At 43.8% G+C, this 17,665-nt stretch overlaps 1 protein-coding gene across 2 annotated transcripts in view; it reads left to right on the plus strand.

Annotated features, from left to right (window-relative positions):
• Positions 1-9,960: 9,960 nt before the first annotated feature.
• Positions 9,961-17,665, plus strand: part of PTPN14 (protein tyrosine phosphatase non-receptor type 14) — a 116,197-nt gene continuing 108,492 nt past the window's right edge. For both annotated transcript variants that reach the window (XM_083494132.1, XM_083494133.1), the window contains exon 1: positions 9,961-12,446. The gene's annotated coding sequence lies outside the window, so the exon portion shown is untranslated. The remainder of the gene's footprint in view (positions 12,447-17,665) is intronic.

A 17,665-nucleotide genomic window follows, 5' to 3' on the forward strand; every position in this document is an offset into this window, starting at 1 on the left:
TCGTGGGTTCCCGCCAAACCTTATGGACTACAACTCCCATCAGCCCCCGCGAGCATGGGGAATGGTCGGGGTAATGGGAGTTGTAGTCCACAACATGAGGCGCGGTGAGAGATGAGCCCCCACAGCAATAAAGACTAACCAGTTTAGCATGGCATGAACTCTCGTGGGTTAGAGACAGTAATCACGAAAAGGCTGTGCGGAATCTGGAACCCCCTTTGTTTGCTCTTTATGCCTGGACGGATCTGCTATGCCCAGTCCTCACTGCTGAAGAGACCAGCAGTGGAGACTGGGGAGCACAGGGTTGGTTTTTGTGATGTGTCACCCAGAGAGATTTGTTTTCTTTATTTAGTTCAGGGGTAGGCAACCTAAGGCCCGGGGGCTGGATGCGGCCCAATCACCTTCTCAATCCGGCCCGCAGACTGTCCGGGAATCAGCATGTTTTTGCATGAGTAGAATGTGTCCTTTTACAGTGGTACCTCGGGTTACATACGCTTCAGGTTACAGACTCCGCTAAACCAGAAATAGTACCTCGGGTTAAGAACTTTGCTTCAGGATGAGAACAGAAATTGTGCTCCGGCGGTGCGGCAGCAGCAGGAGGCCCCATTAGCTAAAGTGGTGCTTCAGGTTAAGAACAGTTTCAGGTTAAGAACAGACCTCCGGAACGAATTAAGTACTTAACCTGAGGTACCACTGTATTTAAAATGCATCTCTGGGTTATTTGTGGGGCATAGGAATTCGTAAAATAAGTGGAAACATGTAGATAAGAAATGAATAAATATAGAGGCAAATGGGAAGATGATGGCCTCAGTTCAGTTACATGTAATTAAGTTTGGTTTCGGCACAGGATGAAGATATTGTGGATTTGCTTCTTCTAAGTAAACATGCCTAAGATTGAAATATGAAGTCCCTATTTAAAACTGTGCTTGTCATGGGATTGTTAAAGTTGAAGAAATAAGTGCTTTGAAATGGGGAGAATGCTGTTGTTATTGGTCCTTCTTATGGGCTTTTCATAGGCATCTGGCTGGCCACTGCAAGAGCAGGGAGGTGGAATAGATGGGGCACATATATATTTGAAAGCAACTGTTCTCAGGTCATTACACTTAAAATTAAGACCAGGATGTATGCAATAATAAAGATGTTAACTATTCTGTAACTGATAATGTGCTCCTTTCATTTATGAGCTTTGCCTGATTTCTTGAAATACAAAGATCAGAATACTTTATCTGTTCTTGCCACTAGGTGATTCCCTTTTCCACAGGAAAAGGCAAAACAATTCTGTTCGCTTTTATACAGGAAAAGCAGAAATCTGTCTACAGTGGGGGTTTTTTAAATAAAAAATGTTAGGAGTGCTGTATAACCAGGACTCTAGCTGTACCAGGTTTGTCAGATGACTGATATTAGATATTGTTTTGAAAGATTACCACATTCTGGAACATCTCTAGCATGGTGTTTGGAATAGTTTGCTTTTTGGCATCAGTGTAGCAATAAGGCTACAATCCTTATTCCTGCACTTAATCAATCCTATCCACTTCTGCAGAAGGAAAAGGATTCATGCAAGCAGAATGCTAATGATGAAGTATGGGCCATTCCTCAGCCCTGACAAACATACATTTTTTAACACATATTTTCATTTCATGTGAACGTATCCTCATTTTTGAATAGACATTTAGGCAGATGCAAATGGTTATTATGTTTCCCTTCACCCTTCAGTTTGTGACTGGCCTTCAGACCTCTTACACTGACCCTTTCCCCATTATCCATGCTAGCATCCCATTAAAATATATTAAATGGAACTTAACAGGCTTCAGCTCAGGCAGAAGATCAGTATTCCCATCACTGTTGAAAAAGCAACTGCTTATGTTCGCACTCTTAAGTGCCGACTTGCACAGATAAAGGAAAGACCTGAGTCTGTAAGCTAGTCAAGGCAATAATTTCAAAAGCAATGACCTCATGCCTTTTTCAATTTTGGATGTGTAGGTTGCGGCAGGGTTATATCACCTAAGAATCAGAAACCATTATGTGAGATATTTTATTTCATTTGCTGGGGACCTTTTTCAGGGTCAAGGGCCACATTCCTTTGTGGATAGCCTTCCAGGGGCCACATTCCAGTGGTGGGTGTGCCCAGACATTCATCACTCTCCAACCTCCATCCAGGCAAGGAATATATGTTATCACAGTTCAAGGGCACATTCTAGCTGGGTAAAATCACTAGAGGAGGCCAAGGAGCAGAGGCGGTTTTAGGGTAGTGCAATCGGTGCAGCCACACTGGGTGCTGTGCTGCAGGGGGCGCCACAACAGTGCTGTGGAATGGAGTGAGAGAGGTGGGGTGCGCCAGATTCTAGCATCACACAGGGCGCTGCTGAAATCTGAGAGCCCAAAGTCCACCACTGCACAGAGCAGGGCCAGTGAGAGATGTGGCCTAAGGGACATGGCTCAGAGTTTTGAGAACCAGATAAAGAGGCTGGCAGGCTGCATTTAGCCCCTTGGACCTGAGATTTTCCATCTCTGCTCTATACCCACTTACCTGAGAATAAAGCCCATGGAACTCAATGGTGCTTCCTTCTGATTAGGCATGTGTAGAATTGCACTCCAAGTAACTTTGATTTAAATAACACAAACACACACACACACACACACTGGCCCTGCCCTGCTGCTATGGAGTCTGATAATTCTCGCCTGGAGCACTTTTCTTGAATTATTGGGGAAATTATAATCAAAATTAGGAAACATGGCTCTATAAATAAGAACACATCAGCATCTCAATCTCCAGGGATAAATGAGAGAAAATTCCAAAATGTTGAGAAAAAACAATGGTGCTTTTAGTCTACAACTTGAGTCTGTTATCTTGCTTGATGTCTTTTTTATTTTTTCGGTTGATAACCTAGTGAAAACTATTTGGCTCAGTGTGCTGCTTTAGCAACTGTAAGCCATAAAGTATTAAAACATGTTAGCTCATGCTTCATGACAACAGGTTTGTTTTCCAGCATTGTGTAATCCAAATTCCTTTTCCAAAAGGGGGGAAAAAGAAAAGAACAATTACTAAATGTAACTATTAGTTGGCACACCAGACACTGGAAAAATAAACTCTTACATATTAATTATGGTGCACATCATGAAATTTAAAAAGTACCGTCTTGCGCAGCATGAATGCCATTGGCTGTAGCTTCTGCTAATGTACATGTTGTGTGTTAAGAGTTCTGAAAGGATATTTGGTGCCTGTGCAACACCCAGAATTTGTACACATGACATTGGTCCCAAGATGGTTGTACATGAGAAGTGAGCCTTGAGATTCTATGTCTTCCCACACATATACAGTGGTACCTCGGGTTTAGAACTTAATTCATTCTGGAGGTCCGTTCTTAACCTGGAACTGTTCTTAACCTGAAGCACCACTTTAGCTAATGGGGCCACCTGCTGCTGCCATGCTGTCAGAGCACGATTTCTGTTCTCATCCTGAAGCAAAGTTCTTAACCCGAGGTACTATTTCTGGGTTAGCGGAGTCTGTAACCTGAAGCATATGTAACCTGAGGTACCACTGTAGTTTGAACCATATGATCCAGTCTGTACTCTTCATCAGAGGCTATTTCCATATGCTCCACCTGAGAGTGATGTGGAGGGTGGCCACATGAGAACAGGCCTTTTCCGTGGCTCCCCCGTGTCTGTAGAACGCTCTCCCTAGGGAGATATGCCTGGCACCATCCTTGTGTTTCAGCAGCAGGCAAATACCTTTCTAGGCCTTTGGTTAATTAGCAGTGGTACTCATCTTTTAGTGGGTAGGCCTTGTCTTTACTAATATGTTGCTGGATGAGCATTTTATGTATTTTGTACTGTTCATCATTTTCCTTTTTTCTGGTTTTAAATTGCCTTTATGTTTTGTATTTCACCTTGTCAGGTCGCTTTCCACAGCCAGGTGATTGCCTCTGTCTATCTGCCATTTCCTCTCCTTCAAGTGGAAGAAGACTGGGCAATGCAAAAGGTCACAACTGTAGCCTGGTACGTTCTGTTGGGAAAGAGGAAAAGGCCCACCTTTATAGCTGCTCACCTGCCATGTACTTTTGTGATCACAGATGGTCCATAGCCAATGGCAACATCATTATCTCATTGGGTCTCACAAGTGCTAGTTGGTGGGTCCTGCTGATGTCATTAAGCATGACATGTTAAAGCATTAACTGCAGTACAACACATGAGAAGGCAGAGCGGAGGACCTTGCAACCTATGCTTGTTGTGAACTGCTGTTGTGAATTAATGATGCAATTGCCAAAGTGTGTATTTAATTTCCTCTGACCTTACTCTCTATACAGTGGTACCTCGGGTTAAGTACTTAATTCATTCCGGAAGTCCGTTCTTAATCTGAAACTGTTCTTGACCTGAAGCACTACTTTAGCTAATGGGGCCTCCCGCTGCTGCCGTGCTGCCGGAGCACGATTTCTGTTCTCATCCTGAAGCAAAGTTCTTAACTTGAAGCACTATTTCTGGGTTAGTGGAGTCTGTAACCTGAAGCGTCTGTAACCCGAGGTACCACTGTATTCCTCTTCACCAGCTTGTATGCTATTATGCAATTTGGTACTTTTTAAGGTGCCACAATACATTACTGCTTGTTTGGAAAAACCCCTGTTATGTACTGAGTTGAATAGGATCCAAAAGGCAGCAGTCTGATTGGTCCTAGAACAATAGGGTGCAGAATGCAGCAGTCTGATTGGTCCACAGGAGCCCCCAATCCAGCTCAAGGTGGAAGTGAATCTGCAACCCGATTGGCCTACAGGTGCATCCCGGAATTAGCCAATCACGTGGGGCCCATTGTGTAAATAATGTATATAAAGCAGACATTCTGGGGGAACTTCCATACCTCCTCACCACTGTGAGCTGAATAAAGAGCATGAAATCCACTCTCGACTCCGAGTATATTTCAATCCCCAAAGACATTTAAGAGTTCATTGGATGAGGCAGGGACTGAAGCTGCTCTCACCCACCTAGAGATTCAAGCCCCCTCCCCTTGCCACCCAGGCGAACCTGAAAACTTCTGTTCAACCTGGGGGGTCTGGCAACTCTATGTGGACTAGACCTTAGTAAATACTTCAGGTCTAAGACCTTTTGCTGCACCCAAAGTTGAGGTGCGGAGTACCCAAGCCTGATCCTGTTATTTATTAATCAAGTTAATTATTAAAGGCCTTGTACATTTATACAATTCATATGTTTACTTCAAGCACTATATATTCCACGCATCACCAGGATTAAATAACCACTTTTAAGAGCCATATCTATAATATAAATATGCAGGATTTATCTCCACGTAATTTTATGGCCAATATCCCCATAGGTTTTGCAGCCATCATTGGAAACACACTTCCAATTTGCAATTTTAGATGCATACTCTAAACTCATAAAAGTGTGTGCATCTTCAGAAGATGCCAAGGGAATTGTGTTATTAAGTAGCCCTTACTTTCTCAAGCTCTGTTCATTTAACAATTCGATAGTTTTGGTTCAAAATCCCATCCCAGCATTTCTCAATCCATTACCAAGGAAATCAAAGCTAGATGAAAGAGTGTGTGTGTGTGTGTGTGTATGGTAGATTTTATTTCAGAGTGAAAAGACCATGTATAGAAATGTAGGCATCCACCTCGTTTTGTGGCTTATGCCATAATTTACAGTGCTACAAACCAATTTTGTTTGTTTTTGCATCAACATGCGACATTTCAAACTCCTGCGTATCAAGTAAAAAAACAAAACCGGAGGCAAATTGTTATGCTTTTTATTTGATATGTAGGCATTTGAAATGCCACATATTGATAAAAAAACCAAAAAAAGATACCTGTAGCACTGCAAATGATGGCATAAATAAAGAGATGGGCTGGTCTTTAAGGTTCTGCAAAAGTGTTATTTTCACTGCAAGAGAATAACACAGTTACCTCTCTAGAACATATTGTTGTGCAGGTATAAAAAGATTACCTTTTGAAAAATGTACCAACTCTCCCATAATCTGACGGGTACCAATACAAAAACATGAGCACTTGAACACTGGTGAGCCTTGAGCAAATTATGCTTTTGATTTATATAAAATCTTGTTAAATATCCAAAATGGTGGTTTAAAAAAGTATGGGGGAAAGATCTGGGAAGCGTAATTGAAGACAAAGATTGGGACAAATTGAGGTCAAGCAACCGAGATGGTTTCTGCTAATATTAAAGAGGCCACTCAAAAAATATTACATCAATGGTAAAGGGCACACATGGAATGGGTTTTCATTACCTCCATGATCAGTTGTGTTTTGGAGGGGATGTGGGATTAAAGGTACATATCATCACCTCTGATGTGAATGCACTCTGATATGAGGGCTTGGTCTTATGTACAAAATGAGCTGATTAGTATTACAGATGATAATAGTGAATTTACTCTATAATTATTTTTGCTTTCTATGCTTATGGGACATAATAAGGATATCAAGTCTAAGGACTTAATTTTACACTTTCAAGTTGTGCAAAAACTTGGCAGTGCAAAAACTCTGGACAGCCATAACTTACCAACAAAGTACAGAACGATTTAGACTTTAGCAATAGTGGAGAAAATTACAGATAATATCTGAGCTTCACAAGGAAAAGAAAAGCCACTATAATTTTACGTAACCTGGCATGAGTTTATTACATGTGCATCCAGCAAAGACCTACAAAAACACACACACGGACTTTGGGCAACTTCAGTGTATATAAATTGAACTCTGGGACTGTTTATTCTTTGCTGTGCCTTCTATATTGTGTTGGTTTTTTTTGTTTTCCTTTTCCTATGTTTTATTTAGTATTTTTTTGCTTTTGAATTAAAAAAAGATCAGGAATAGATGATAATAGATAGATAGATAGATAGATAGATAGATAGATAGATAGATAGAGATAGATGGCTTCACACACATTTAGACCTGCTCATCCAGGTCTTATCTTCTTATCTGTGTTCCTTGCAGGAGTTCCAGCCCAAATCTGGAATGTTTCTTCTTTTCCTTCCTTCCTTTTACCAACTCAGGGTGTGACATGCAAAATTCCCCAGGGCATTGTGCTATGCAGCACAACAAACAGCATAACCAGGGTAATATTACCTTGGAACCTTTTTCAAAATTTTCAGTCTGCATGGAGAGATTTCAATACGTATACTGAAGATCATCCAGAATTTAATGCCATGGAGGCAATCTCTACATGCCCATTTAAACACATGGCAGTGGCTGAATTACACTTCCTTCCAGCAATTCTCTACAAAGAGTAGAGTATGTGGCCATTCTAGATTTCAGTACATTCAAGGTGAAATATAGTGGAGTGTGAATTTCATGCTCTTTATTCAGCTCATAGTAGCAATGAATGAAGCTTTCCCCAAAACGTCTAGCTATATATACATTATTTACACAATGAGCCCCACATGATTGGCTAATTGTGGGCTGCTCCTGTAGGCCAATCAGGTTGCTGAGTCACTTCATCCAGGAGCCTGATTGGCTGCTCCAGCAGGCTAATCAGGTCACTGTTTCACTTCCACCTGGAGCTGGATTGGGTGGCTCCTGCAGACCAATCAGACTGCTGCATTCTGGATCCTATTGTTCTAGGATGCAGCTCAGTACATAACACCAGGTATGCAACTAACAATTACTGCAGAGCTGCTGTAGCTTTTAGCAGCATTCATTTGTTTTTGTAAGGTAAGGAACGTATATCCACACCATACAATGTGGCTCCCTCACAGAGCTACAAATACTAGTACCCTTAACAAACTACAGCTCCCAGGATTCTTTTGGGGAATCCATGACTATTAAAAGTGGCATACAAGTGCTTTAAATGTAGTGTGGATGTGACCATAGGGGGTATAAGTTAACAGCCAAATATTTTATCACATGCGGCCTACCCAGATACTTAGAAAGTTGAGTTAATTTTAATCTTGTCTTGGTGTTTTAATTTTTGTATGTTTTAAAGTACAGTTGGAAGACTGGAGAAGTACCATCTAAAGCACAATGGCAAGACAAGTTGATGAACTATGCAGAGTTAGCAAAGTTAACGGACAAACTGCGTGAAAAGAACAATAGTGACTTTGAAAAAGAATGGGAACTCTTTACAATATATTTGCAGAAACAACAGAAAGAAATGGTCTCGCTGGCAGGATTTAAATAAACATTTACAATTTTATTTACAGAGAACAAGAAGTATAACAATGTGATAACATAAAATTGTATATAAACAGCAGAATGTATCATCTGATGTAATAAACCAGAAATGGTAGTTGAGGGAAGTCAACAGGGAGGGGGGAAATTGGAAAACGTATGTTTAACAATGATATTGGATATTTGTTTTGAGAAATGAAAATTATTAAAAATAAAATAAAGTACAGTTGTGATTTTTTTCTCGATGGTGGCTCTCATTTACTCTCCATCTACTGTACAGGACAAGTTTTCTAAGAACATGGTTGGTGCAACATCTGGAAAGGCCAATTTACTACTACTTTCATGAATTATGGCAGGGGTGGTAAACCTGTGGCCCTCTGGTAATTGTTGGAATCCAGCTCCTATTTGCTCCAGCCAGTGGTCAATGGGGATTTGTTCTGCCAAGAACAGATATTGTTTTTGGATTTGGGCAAGGCAACAAGCATGCCAGGTTTGCTCCTTGATAATATTTTATTTACAGGTAGGATGTGAAAACAAGGAACAAAGGGAAAAGCAAAAAACTAATAATTCACCATATTTTTCGCTCTATAAGACGCACCAGACCATAAGACGCACCTAGTTTTTGGAGGAGGAAAACAAGAAAAAAAATATTCTGAATCCCAGAAGCCAGAACAGCAAGAGGGATGTGGCTTCTGGGATAGCCTCTTGCTGTTCTGGCTTATGGGATAGCCGTGCGCAGCCTCTCCCAGGCAGTGGGATGAAGGCTCCCCCTGCCCAGAAGAGGCTGCGTGTGGCTAAGCCAGGACAGCAAGAGCCTCCCATAAGACACACACACACATTTCCCCTTTTTAGGAGGGGAAAAGTGCGTCTTATAGAGCGAAAAATACGGTACATCCCTTTAGTCACTGGGAAGCCCTCAAAACAACAATGGGCAGGTTCCTGAAATAGTCATCTTCCATAGTCTTGATCTATGCTAAGATTCATGGCGTTTCCAAATCCCTTTTTTATTTTTTGCAAATTTAAACATTCTCTGGGACCAAGTAACTAGACACCAGCGTTCCTTTAACTGGTGGCTGATCTTGAAGCCCTGCTGCCCATGACTAAGTGATAGACCAGAAATTAACCACCTTATCAGCAGGTGTCCAAACCCACGGTAAGAGATGCAGCTGGCTAACTAAAGGGTCCCAGGCCCCCTTCAAAAGAATGGTCTGGGTATGAGGCGACATTACTGCATGTACACCTCAAGCTTCTCACAATACCAAGGCATTCCCCATTACCATTTCAGAGTTGTGGCCGAACATCTGGAGGGCCAGTGGTTCCTCCCCCCGGCATCATAGCTTTAATGTAACTATAAAGCACTACTATTATCGATTCTAACTTCTTGTTCTAACCATATTCCTTTGGTAGCGATACTTCCAGCAGGACTTTCTTTCATGTGTGTATTCCTACAATTGCACCTGAAAACTGTGACCACAAACAATATTCAAGGTTCATCTCCTTTCCCAGAATTTCTAGAAGTCAACTCTCTGACTGTATGATGCATCTTGTCCACAGTGCACATACGTAGAAATGTATGTAAGTCATACAGTGGTGCCTCGCAAGACGAAAAGAATCCGTTCTGTGATTCTCTTCGTCTAGTGGTTTTTTCATCTTGTGAAGGAAGCCCATTGACAGATTAGCAGATTAGCGCTATTAGCGGCTTATCGGATCAGCTGATAAGCGGCTTAGAAAAAGGGGGGAGGGGGAAAAACCCGCAGGAACTCACAAGACATTTTCGTCTTGCGAGGCATTCGTTTTGGGGGGCACCACCGTAGCTGTCAACTTTCAGATTTGAAAATAAGGCATTAGCAGCCTCACCCGTCCTGGGGACAGTCTACAGGATATCTAAGAATCCGGGATAGCAGTGGGAAACGGCGCTGGAATAAGGGAATTTCCCGCCAAAAAAGAGGGAAGGTTGACAGCTATGATGTAAGTGCATATCAACATGTGAACTCTACACTAAAGCACCATGCACAGCCAGGCAGGGGTATATTTTGAGCTGTTAACATATTGTAATACAATTGTTTTTCTCTCTAGCAACAAATAGCATTGTGTTTGACTTTGAAGTGAATTGAGGGCAGGCTCATGTAAAGCAAATAAACATAGCACCATCGATGTGGGATGGTCAATTTCAAATCCCTATTGCGGCATTGGACTTGGCAGAGAGGTTGAAAATCCAATATGATGATGAAAAAATATTCCATCCCTGCTAGCATTTTGCGCTCCAAAACAAAACAAAACTTTATTTTTTTTTCACGAGGAAACAACAATGAACATGCAACTTCCTCTGCAACCCTCTGAAGAACAAGCAACTGAAGAGCTTTTGAGGCTATCTAAAGTAGAAGAAATTAAGAGTCCAAATGGCAGGACTTTTTTTTAACCTGTGGCGGCTGCCACCAAATTGGATCAGGCTGGCTACCAGACCACTAGGGCAGGATCAGGCCTGTGGTTTTGATGGTCCACCACGTGGTGTATAGGAAGCAGAGCAGACCTTGACAACATGGTAAAGGCCGGAATGGCACTTGATGTGACTTGATGCGTTTCAAGTATATCCCAATGTCTTCTGTGAAAAGTTTGTGGCACGTGGCAATATCCCCGAGTTTCTTGGGAAGAAGGATCCACGTCCGCAGCTCTGTGGGGGGATTGGGAAGTCTCCTAACACCTCCCAGCACCCTTAACAAAGACCCATGACTGATCCTGCTTTAAAGGCATAGTGCAGATGCAGCCTTAAATTCCTTCCCAGGAGTTGGAAGCTATTCTTTTTAAAATGCGGGCTAAGAACTGGGAAGGCCTTTCCCTGCAACCAGGCCTGCGAGGCGGTTTTCAAAGGAACTCTTTCATAAAAGGGACGAGACGAAGCCTGGCTTCGTCCGCCAAGGCCCGCCACCCCTCTCAAACTCCGCTCCAACCCGCGGAGGGGAAAAGCCGCCACCTTCCCTTTCGGCTTCTTTTCCCCAAGGCCGCCTCTTCTCCAAGCCCAAACTTCCTTCAGAGTCAGGGAAGCGCCTCCCTCCCCATGTCTGCGACACACACAAAACACAACAGCGCGACTTTCCCGGTTCTTTTGCTTTGCGGCAGGAGGACCCTTGCAGATCCGAAGTGTGTCCCCCCTCCACCCCAGGCAGCGATCGGGCCTTTCCTGCCCTCTCCCCCACGGTGCCCGCCATGGGCGAAACGAAGCGGTTGCAGCGCGCCTCCCTGCATAGCAATTCCCACCAGCGTTGCGATCCACCTCGGCGCCTCCCTTCTCCTCCTCCCTCCCTTGGCATCTGCTCTGCCCTCCTCGGGAGAGAGTCGCACTTGGAAGGCATCATCCTTGGCTTGGGCTGGACGAGCAGCCCATTATTTTAATTTCCCCTTTCCACACTCCTCTCTTCCATTCATTTGCTATATACATCAATGTACAGTGTGAGCAGTGTAAAAAAAGGGGGGGAGGGAAAAGAGGTGAGAAAGAAAGAAAGAAAGAAAGAAAGAAAGAAAGAAAGAAAGAAAGAAAGAAAGAAAGAAAGAAAGAAAGAAAGAAAGAAAGCAAGCAAGCAAGCAAGCCAAGTCCCCGCCGACGTCTCCTGCCCTGCCGTGGCAGCGGCCGCTCCGCATTCTTGGCATTCCTGGGCCGTGACTCCGAGGTCGGCGGCTGCTCCTCCAAGCAGCTCCGCGTTACGCGCCAGAGAAAGAGCGCCGTGCGCGCGCGCGCGCTTCCCGACCGCCACTCCGGCTCCTCCTCGCTTTATAATCCAGACTCCAATCCCCTCCCTCACGTCCTTTCCCCACCCTCCTGGCTCCCTAGCCGCCCCCTGTCCCAGCGCCCGTCCTGCCCTCCTTCCCGAATTTTATGCCTCCTCTCTCAAACTTCTCCAAACTTTCCCCAGCGCCGCTGGGACGCACGAGTGTGTTTCTTAGCGAAGGGGGAGGAGAAGGCGGAGTCGGTTTTCCTTCTCTTTCTCTCCCTGTTTGCTGCTCCCCAACAAAACTTCGCCACCATCCAGATTCTCCCTTTTCTCACAGCACCGCCCCCCCCCCGCGCGTCTCCAGTTATTATTATTAGTATTATTGCAGCGATCAACTTAAAACTTTCTTCCCCTTGCTGCTTGGATTTTTATTATTTTTTGGTGAAGAAGGAAACTTTGCGCATCCATCGCTGGATCTTCCTCACGGAGTTTTGTATGCGTGCGTGTGTGCTTTGCATAAAAGCTTTACTTTTTCTCTTGGGGGCGGAGAAAGGAAGGGATCCCAGCGGACGAGGCGCGTTGGGGAGAAGAAGCTGCTTTTGGGTGACCCAAGAAACAGGTAAATGCAGGGATCGGAGCGGGGGGGGGGGGCGAAATTGAAGAGTTTGGACGCAGTTTATAGCGTTAAACAGGAAGCTGGAATCTTGTGATAAGACGATGCTGTGTGTTTTGTGTTAGGGGAAAAAAGTCTGCCTATAAAATGTGGGAGCAGTTGGCATGCAGTTTCTGAGACAAGCTTCTACTTCTTTTACTCTCCCCCCCCCACCCCGCCCCGATTTTAAATAGGGTTGGCTAATGTGCACGCTTTGCTTTTAGAGGGAGTCCTGAAACTCAAAGGGCCTTTTAGACAAAACACCACTTTTGTAATCTACAGTGCGATCTTGTGCATGCCTACTCGAAAGTAAGCCTCATTAGGTTCAGTGGAACTTGCTCCCAGGTAAGCAGGTTTGGGATCGCGCCCCTTCTGTTCTTTCTGTTGTTTGTTTTAAAGCCGGTAAACAGATGAACGAACTTTTCTGCTCCGTGGATCTTTTGCTCAACTTTCAGCCAGCTCCCCTCCCACTCTCTGCTGGGTGAATTTACCTTCTTGCTCTTTGTTAGTCAAGTCTATACTGGTCATCCAGCGCTGGCAAACTGCGGTGTCAAGAAGCAAGGAATGTGGTGGCGTCTGCTTGTGTTCCTTGTCTGACAAAATCTATTAATCTAAAAAAAAAAAGTTTCTAAAAGCTATCTTTTAAGGGATGAGTCACTGGCAGTCCAGTATATACACAGAATAAGGTCTCTCTCTGTGTGTGTGCACTTAAACATTGTAAATGGGATGAGGTTTGCTAGTTTTGAACTCTGTGGGCAAAAGGGCCCTTTTGATTACAAGTTTCTTTCTTTGTAGTCTCTTGGAATGTGGATAATGAAAGGTGCGGATAATGAAGGGAAGGTGTCAGATACGGAATGTCTTGCTTTAAATATTTCCCCCTGTGATGTCTTTATTCCTGTGAAATGCGCATGCTGACAAGTTTATGTAATAGGAAGACCTGTTTTAGATTTGCAATGTTTATTTTAGAAATAAAGCACGCACAAGTGGTTTCTTGCACTGTAGATCCTAGTCTTGCGTGGACTTTTACAAGCTCGAAGCTGGCGTGCTTAGATGCTCACTAGCCATTAGGAATGCAAGGAAAGCCAAGGTGGATCAAACCTAGAGTCCACCTAGTTCAATTGTGGCCACCTAGATGCATCAGGGAAACATGTATGGCATGGAGGCAGCTTCCCTTGCTGCTTGATGCTGGCAGTTCATATATTTGCATGCTGGAATGTTTTGTCCACAACTTGCGTTGCTAATGTATATAATGTGGTCTCCACCATCTGGATTTCCCAGTGGATATGAGAGGTGCATCTACTGTATTCAGGCCGCGCTTAGCAGTAGCCTTGCAAAGAATGTCTAGATCTGGACTTTTTTTTGGTTTGCACATAAATGCGGATCACTGGATTGCTGAGACTGATAATTGTGCAAGAGGTGCCTGACTGCGGAATGTGTGAACCGGTTTAAGTGAAAAGCAATGTGTCTGGGCTAATATGATAGTGATGGCTCATACATACAGGCGCCACTTGGTATTGTAGTCTTCCTAGGGATGTGTGAACCAGACAAGCTGCGTGGTGAGGTAACTTGGGCAAGGGGGCGGTGACTTACCCAAAGCAGATCACTCAACTTTGGGGTCTCTGGCAACTAAGCCCAGCATATTGCCCATCATTACTGTACTGATTTTTGGATCTGGCTTGTGGGCATGGTGGTTGAGGACCTGGGTGCCTTTGTAAGCTTCTTCTCCCAGCTCCCATTTATAGCGTTGTTTTCCAGTGTGCTTTAAGAACATAAGAAGAGCTCTGCCATATGAGGCCAAAGGTCCATCTAGTCCAGCATTCTCTTCCAACAGTGGCCAGCCAAGACTACCAACCCTGATGGCTAGATTCTACCTCCATTGTCAGAAGCAGTACTGTATGACCCTGCATACCAGCTGCTGGGAGTCATACATGGGAAAAGTGCTTTTGCGCTAATACCCTCCTTGCAGGCTTTTCACAAGCATCTGGTTGGCCACTGTGATAACAGGATGTTGGAGAGAATGGGCCACCCACTGGCCTGATCCAGAAGGCTCTTCTTATGTTCTTCTGTTAGCCAGACACGTATGGAAAACTCACAAATATGGCACAAGTGCAAATGCGCTCTCTCACTTGTGCTTCTCAGCAACCGGTACTCAGAGGCATCCTTGTCATAATGATTAATAAGTAATATTTGTCTCAGGTGGACTTACTTCTGAGTGAATGCTAAACCATCTTAAAACAAGCAAGACTGATGAATTTAAGTCAGTTAATCCACGAGTGTATTTTGGGAGTCTTAATAGCGCAATGCTACTCGGAGGTAAGTTCTATTCATTGGGACTTACTCCCTAGGAAATGGAGTTAGGTTTGCAGTCTAGTTTGTGAATCTTTCTGAACTCTGGCAACATGGATTGCGTTATTTACTTTGCAAAACGCATAAAACTATTTTGTTGATGATGATAATGATGTTAATACAATTTTGGATCAAATGAAAAGTCAGGGTTTGGTGGCCTTACAAACAAATGGCCGGGGTTAGGCATGTTTTATGGACATAATTAAATATTTTCTGAAGAGGCTGGAAAATCCACGTCCTTCTGTGTTGTGGGCTGGCAGAGGAAGCTTTTTTCATACCAAGAGGAGCATGAATGAGCATACAGTGTCTGACCAAAACATCTGAAGATATCACTGTGTGTAAGCACTTGAATGAGGATGCTAATTAGTGGTGTTAGAAGAGAGGGCAGTGCAATTCACAATCCAATTAAGTTGCAATACTTGATTAGGCTTTAAGTAGGCCTATCAACAGGATTCAATAAATATTAGGCAATAATCTGATGCTCACATATGCAAAAGTAAATCCCATTGAACTTAGTGGGTAGCAGTTGCTTGGCTCTTAAAGGATTTGGGGGAATGGGCCCATAGGCATTAATGTGCATAACATCTGCATATGCTTATCTGTGTGTTTAAATAAAATTTAGAACACTGTTTCTCAGACTTCCGACCCCAGCTGTTGTTGGACTACAACTCCCATCATCCCTAGCTAGCAGGATCAATGGTTGGGGATGATGGGAGTTGTGGTCCAACAACAGACTCCCGCGAGAGGTTGTGGACTCTCTTCCCTTGGCGGTTTTTAAGAAGATTGGATGGCCATCTGTCATGGATGCTTTAGCTGAGATTTCTGCATAGCAGTGGGTTGGACTAGATGACCCTTGGGTTCCTTCCAACTGTTAAGATTCTATGATGGGAGTTGTAGTCCCACAACAGCTGGGGAGTAAGCCAACAATGTTTCCATCCAAATCAGCTTAGACTCTTTCTTCAGTTACTTTGCACACACCATTCACTTCATATTGGCTCTTATGTTTATTTACCCCTCTTCCCACAATTTCCCATCAAATTCTGTTACAAATTGAGGGAATGATCATCAGATTTGCAGATGACACCTAACTGGGAGGGGCAGCTAATGGAGATGGGCAGGGCTGGGTGGTAGGACATTTCCGCCCAATCCAAGCCCCCACTCCCCCCCCCCCACAAAAGTGCAAAGGTGTGACTACATTTGGAAAACTGTGTACAGTTCCATCATCTCACATCCACAAGAATATTACGGAGTTGGAGAAGGTTCAGAAAAGGGCAGCCAAAACAATCAGGGGGATGGAATGCCTTCCCTGTGAAGAAAGCTTGCAGTGTTTGGGACTTTTCAGTTTAGCAAAAAGGTGAGTGAGAGGCGAGTTTTTATCAAATTATGTATGGTTTGGAGAAAGTAGAAAAAGAGAAGTTTCTCTATATCAAGGCACTAAAATTTATGGACATCCAGTGAAGCTGAATGTTGGAAGACAAAATAAAGTACCGGTACTTCTTTGTGCAGTGCATATATAGTTAAACTGTGTGTCTCACCAGAGGCAGTGATGAGGGCAGCCAACCTGGATGGCTCTAATAAAAGAGGATTTTCTTCCGACTTGTCTATTATGGCCCATGTCTCCTATTTCAGAGCAGTCGTTAAACATAAATTTATACCCATGGGATGATGGCAATGATAGAAACCCAGATATATAATCTAATCACCAAATAGCAGCTTTGGTATTGTGGCACCTACCTTTTGGAATTCCCTCCCCTTGAATATTAGTCAGAGGCAGCCTCTGTTGTCTTTATGGTGCCTTACTTTTCGGACCTTCCTTTTCCACCAAGCCTTTTAATTTTAGATCTTTCCCAGTCTGCAGCTGTGCTGGCATTGCAAGCTGTTGTATAATAATAATAATAATAATAATAATAATAATAATAATAATAATAATAATAATAATAATAATATTTTTTTATTTATACCCCGCTCATCTGGCTGGGTTTCCCCAGCCACTCTGGGTGGCTCACAGCATATATCAGGACGTAGTAAAACATCAAACATGAAAAACTTCCTGATACAGGGCTGCCTTCAGATGTATTCTAAAAGTCAGTTTATTTCCTTGACATCTGAAGGGAGGGTGTTTCACAGGAAGGGCATCACAGTTCAGGGGCACAGTTCAGGACCAGGAAATCCCCCCCACTTGTCCGCACCCTGTCCCCCCAAAACAGTACTTCTGTCCTGTCAGGATTCAACCTCAATCTGCTATCCATCATCTAACTGCCTCCAGACACTCACACAGGACCTTCACTGCCTTCACTGCTTCAGATTTGAAGGAGAGGTAGAGCTGGGTATCATCCACATACTGGTGAATGCCCAGCCCAAACTCCCTGATGATCTCTCCCGGCGGCTTCATATAGATGTTAAAAAGCATCGGGGAGAAGACGGAGCCCTGAGGCACCCCACAAGTGAGAGCCCAGGGGTCTGAACACTCATCCCCCAACACCACTTTCTGCACAGAGCCCAGGAGGAAGGAGCAGAACCACTATATAACTGCCCTCAGCTACTCTAGACAGTCCAGAAGGATGTCATTGTCGATGGTATCAAAGGCCGCTGAGAGATCCAGCAGGACCAGGGAACATCTTTCACTGTGGTCCCTGGTCTGCCGGAGATCATCGACCAGGACAACCAAGGCAGTTTCAGTCCCATGATGAGGCCTGAATCCAAATGGTCCATATCCTCCAGGCATGCCTGGAGTTGTTCACCCGCTCAGTCACCTTGCCCAAGAATGGAAGATTTGAGACTGGGCAATAGTTGGCCATATTGGCCAGGTCCAAAAATGGTTTTTAAAGAACCAGTTCAAT

Source organism: Podarcis liolepis, assembly GCF_965112155.1.
Source record: "Podarcis liolepis genome assembly, chromosome: 3".
Lineage (NCBI taxonomy): Eukaryota > Metazoa > Chordata > Lepidosauria > Squamata > Lacertidae > Podarcis > Podarcis liolepis.